The 5622-nt window shown below is 43.9% G+C and overlaps 1 pseudogene; it reads left to right on the top strand.

The window, feature by feature from the left end:
* Window positions 1-4863: 4863 nt before the first annotated feature.
* On the top strand, window positions 4864-5247 carry LOC148119872 (cAMP-regulated phosphoprotein 19 pseudogene; annotated as a pseudogene).
* Window positions 5248-5622: the final 375 nt, after the last annotated feature.

The raw sequence follows: 5622 nt of genomic DNA, 5'->3' as shown, positions 1-5622 counted from the left end.
TCGAGCAGGGTTGTTCGTGTAAAAAGATGTGGTTCATTTTGTCCCTTGCCTAGGGACAAGAAAGAAGGCAAATGCTGACATCCAGCCCCCACCCCACATCCACCCTGAGACCTGACCCTAGCACTCACTCTTCCTGACACACTAGTATTTAGGAAATGTGTTTTATCCCTGGGGAGTGATCTATTCAAGCCAGAGAATGAACAAACAGCTTGGGGTGGCTTTCATTTTGACTTAGGGGTTTCCCCTTCTCCGTCTTCCTCTTTGGCAGTCACAGGAAGCTTCTCTGGTGATCCAGCTACAATACAAATGGTATTTCCGTGAATTTTTCCTTCCAGCTGTGTTCAGCTTATAATGCATCCTGCTTTTCATATAGGCTACTGAAGGACTGACTGGGGTCGACCAGTTATCTTTGTTGTCTTACTGTCAAATTAAGATCAATACAAAAAGAGTTTTCCTTAGTGATTAACATCGACACTAATAAAACCAGGCATGGTACTATGTCTTCAATCTCTACTTTAGGGAAATAGAAGCAGAAGGACCAGTTTAAGGTCTTCTTTGGCTATATATGGAATTCAGTGACACCGTATGATACATGAGACTCTGTCTCAACTCTCTTCTTTTACCCCCGTCCCAGGAAGAGAAAAAGTGAAATACAAACAAATAGGTTTTGTTGCTTGTTGTTGATTGTTTTGAGGCAAGTTCTGACTGGCATGAATTCTGAATCTTCCTTCCTCGGACTCCTGAGTGTTGGGATTGCAGATGGATATTCCTTACAGTGTAATGGTATGGTTACTGACACTCAGCATCCTCATGAAGGGTATAGGCTGATGGATCTGTGGTAGACAAAGAGCTTGTCCAACACCCAGGAAGCCACTGCTGCTGTTTATGGGGGCTGCTATGGTCAGATAGATTCCAATACAGAGAAAAACTCTGACTTGTTAGGGGAAAGATCCCAGTGGTGAGTGTGGGCATAAAACAGGGACAGGAAACTTGGCCAAGTAAGAGAATCATGAACTTGTAGCCTTGTGGTAGAAAATTGTTTTAAGGTGTGTCACTTTTGTTTCTGCTGCATTTGTTTTTTAACTCTATAAAGTTGTGAATCTTTGTCTGTTTAAAACACCTGATGGTCTAATAAAGAGGAGAAAGGATAGATGGGACTGGTAGTCAAAGAGAATCTATAGGAGGAGAAACCTGGGAGGAGGAGGAGAAGCAGCAAGAGGATATCAGGGTCCAGTCACCCAGCTGCACAGCCAACCACGGAGTAAGAAGGAAAATCAGATATACAGAAGTAAAAAAGATAAAAGCCCAGAGGGAAAAGGTAGATGGGATAATTTAAGTTAAGGAAAACAGACTGAAAGCAAACCAAGCTAAGTCCAGGCATTCATAAGTAATAAGAAGTGTCCGTGTGTGTAACTTATTTGGGAGCTCATGGTGGACCCCCCTAAAAAGCAAAATCATACAACACAGCCTCTAAATGGTCAGTTCTGAGAACTGAGAGAGGAGCGGGTTCACGTGTGAGCTGCACACACCTGTCATGGCTTCATCCAGAGACCCGCTTCTCCCTTTGCTTCGCAGGTGACCACATCCCTCACACTGTTCTGGCAGCCAAAAGACCATGCTGATCTAGGCATTCACCTTTGTTACTTCAGCTTGTGTTCTGCCTGTTCTTCACAATGGACAAGCATCTCCTAAGTAGTATACAATTGAAGATTTGGGGCCAATAAAATTACTTAAGTCAACTAACTTGGAAAAGACCCTCTGGCACATGCTATTCAAAGGCCAAAGGATCCTTTCCTTTCTGTTTGCAAATAAATGCGGGTCTTCTCCTGTGAGGCTTACATAAAGTAAAAATGTAAAATATCATCGTCAACATCTGGAAGTGCCCTCTGGCCACTGCACACGATTCACATACTCTGTAGTCCATGCCCTCCTGGTAGACCAGGCATGTGCAACATGCTCACCACCTGGTCATTCAGTGGACCATGGGTTCATCATAAACATGCAGTTCTCACCTAGAGAGTACTTCGTAGACTTTCTTGTAGGGGTATTGGTGGCCACCCTGCCCTGAACCATGTATCCTAACTTTCTCCTGAGGAGAGGTGACATTCTTGGCTTTTACTTAAGGGAACATTCTGTCACATCTCCAGCAATGATTTTTTTTTTTTGCTATTGTCTCGTATCTATATGGCTAGTGTTCTGCTTACATATCAGCATTATATTTTTACTGTACTTTTAAATGTAGATTTTGTGCTGGCAAGACCAGGCCAATAGATCAGGAGGTAACAGTCACTCAGGGATAGTTTATTATTCTTGCAGATCCCCAGTGGAAATGCACATGTCATGGGAGCCATATATGGAAACCCAGCAGTACATCTAGCAAGAGACTTCAGCATCGTTTCTGAGGGGAGGACCAGATAGGGCATAGGAGAAGGGGCCAGCGTAGACAATTTAATGCTTTCAGGGGCACAGCCATCCCTAGTTGTGTTGTGTAATATTTTGTTTGTGTTCTGACAAATAAAGTTTGCCTGGAGATCAGAGGACAGAACTAGCCACTAGTTAACCATAGAGTCCAGGCAGTGGTGGTACACAACTTTGATCCCAGCACTTGAAAGGAGGAAGCAGAAAGATCAGGAGTTCAAAATCACCCTGGCCTACTTGAGATTGAGACAGTCTAAAAGAGAAACAGAGTCAGGTGGTGGTGGCTCATACCTTTAATTCCAGCATTAGGGAGGTGGAGACAGGAATATAAGGCTAGTGGAGACAGGCTCTCCCCCATTCAGTCTGAAGATTCATAGAAACAGGATCCCCCCATTAGGTCTGAGATTTCAAAGAGGTAAGAAGTCTAGTGGCTGTTGCTCTGCTTCTCTGATCTTTCAGTTTTCTCCCTAATGTTTCACTCTGAGTTTTTGTTAAATAAGACTAAGTAGGATCAGGCTTCATAGCTGTTTGGTATCTGGGCCCAGGCTGACTAGGGCATGGGAACAGAGTCTCAGTATACGGAAGCCTGTAGAGAAAGATGGCTTGGGGCATGGCTCTGGATTGGTGAGTCTGTAGGTGAGTCCTTATTGTGGATCTCTAAGAACTAGCTAGTCCTTGGGAGACAGACCAAGTCAATGTGTCTCCAAAATGCCAAAACATTGAATCTAGAAGCGAGAAAATGTAGTTATCATACACCTGACTCTAGGAACCCTTGTCTCTGGGCATCTGGTTCTATCCCATTTAGTGGTACCAAGAAAACACAAAGCGTAGCATGTCTGTATGCTATGTGATAAACCCTACATTTTGCACAAGGCACAGGGCTCCATGTAGCTGCCTTTGCTTATTTAAAAGGGTGATGCATTCTCATGGTCCAAAAATTGGAATAAAGAGGTTTTTTATAAAAGCATTTTTATTCCCACCCAAGCCCTCACAAATATCATTTAGTTTCTAGTGTAACCATTACATATATGTGATACTTTTCATTACTTTTCCAGGGCCTTGCACATTAGGTTTGTAGTCTACCACTGAGCATATCCCCAGCCCTTTGGGTTTTGAAATGGGCTTTCTCTATATATAGCCCAGGCTAGCCCTAACTCCCAGCCTCAGATTCCTAAGTAGTGGAATCACCGGTGGGTGACATCAATCTCAGCACGTCTAATGATGCTATGCAAATTCTAAACAGGCAGCATCCACTTCTAAAGCGGCAGCGAGGGATCCTCTGTAAGTATATAACCTCTCATTTGTGATCAGTAAATAAGTCCGAGTCTGGACGCTTTTGCTATATAGGCACACCAGAAACAATTTGCTCACACTTGTGAAATTTTACCTCAAACCCAAAAGTATGCATGATGTGTTAGTCACTTGTACCACCGTGATAGCACAAACAAGGGGGAAAGATGTCTTTTGCCTCCAGATTTCCATTTTTGCTTCTCTGTGTATGTGTGTGGTAAGAGAGCATCATGGTGGGCAGCACGTGGTGGACTCACCTCATCACAGTGGAGAGACACAGATACCGAGAGGCCAGGACATCATACACCCTTCAAAGATGGCCCACTGTCTCCAGTCGGACTCACCTGTCATAGTCTCCACCACTTTCTAGCATCCATTCAGTTTTGAATCCATCAGTGGAGTAGTTCATCAATTATGTCAGCATTCATATAATCCAACCATTCAAAGACCCATCCCTAAACACTGCATTAGAGACTTCAAACACTCGAGCCCAAATCATACCACTGTTTAAGGGGTTTGCTAATAAGAGCCCATGATCCTTTAGACATATTTATTTTTTCCAGACTTCTGGGTAAAATTGGGTTTTCTGTTATTGTCTCCTATATTGTGGGTAGGGTAGATATAGAGTAGTGGGGGGTGTCAGAGAATGGTCAGATTGCCACAGGCTAGGGACTGCTGACAGCCTTACAGATGGTAAATCTGAATGTCAACCTCATATGAATGCACCTTATTAGACTATCTTTTGGGTTTTTTTTTTTTTAATAGGATTTCTCTTTTAACAGCTCTAGCTGTCCTGGAACTTGATTTGTAGACCAGGCTGGCCTCAAAATCACAGAGCTCTGCCTGCCTCTGCCTCCCGAGTGCTGGAATTAAAAGCGAGCGCCACCACTCCTGGCTCATATTGGACTCTCAAATGCATAATGGATGTCTCAGAAAACAAAACATTTAGAATTCATGGATGGCTAGTGTGTTCATCTACTTACTGCAAGGAGGAATAGTCAAACTGATGTAAAAGCTATAGGAATTTGAATAGAGAGGATTAATTAGATCAATACCACTGAAAGCATCATCAGTACCAATGCTTTGGAATTTTCCTGGAAGACATTTCTTATACCTAAGACCCAGTAAATAAGTAGTATAAGAAAACTGGTTGGCCGGAGGCACGGGGATAGAAGGAGCACCATGTCCGCAGAAGTCCCTGAGGCAGCGTCGGCGGAGGAGCAGAAGGAAATGGAAGATAAAGTAACTAGTCCAGAGAAAGCTGAAGAAGCAAAGTTAAAAGCAAGGTACCCACACTTGGGACAAAAGCCTGGCGGGTCCGATTTCTTAAGGAAGCGATTGCAGAAAGGGCAAAAGTATTTTGATTCTGGGGATTACAACATGGCGAAAGCAAAGATGAAGAACAAGCAGCTTCCTGCTGCAGCCCCGGATAAGACAGAGGTCACTGGTGACCACATTCCCACTCCACAGGACTTTCCTCAGCGGAAACCATCCCTGGTTGCTAGCAAACTGGCTGGCTGATTAAAAGAGCTGAACTGCGGGAAAAAAAAAGAAAGAAAGAAAGAAAAGAAAACTGGTCCATTGAGGTGGCTTCAGTGTGTAGAAGCCCTTGTGCATGGCCTCACAACCTGAGTCGGATCCCTGGATCCCACAACATGGCAGGTAAGAACCTAAACCTGAGCGTTATCCTCTGCTCTCCACTAGTGAGTAAATATTTGTGTGTGTGTGTGTGTGTGTGTGTGTGTGTGTGTGTGTGTGCGTGTAGAATTTATCGGAAGCTATGAGGCAAATGTAGAGACAAAAGCGGTAGTGTCACCAATGGAAAGGTGAACTCCAGCTTCTCCACATACACGTGGCGTTGCTTAGGCAGATGTGACAGAAATGGTCAGAAAAGGAGATTCGAGGGAGGACCCC

Source organism: Myodes glareolus, chromosome 14 (genome assembly GCF_982192425.1).
Source record: "Myodes glareolus chromosome 14, mMyoGla1.1, whole genome shotgun sequence".
Lineage (NCBI taxonomy): Eukaryota > Metazoa > Chordata > Mammalia > Rodentia > Cricetidae > Myodes > Myodes glareolus.
Note: the sequence above shows the minus strand (reverse complement) of the source record. Positions and strands in the feature narration are given on the sequence as shown.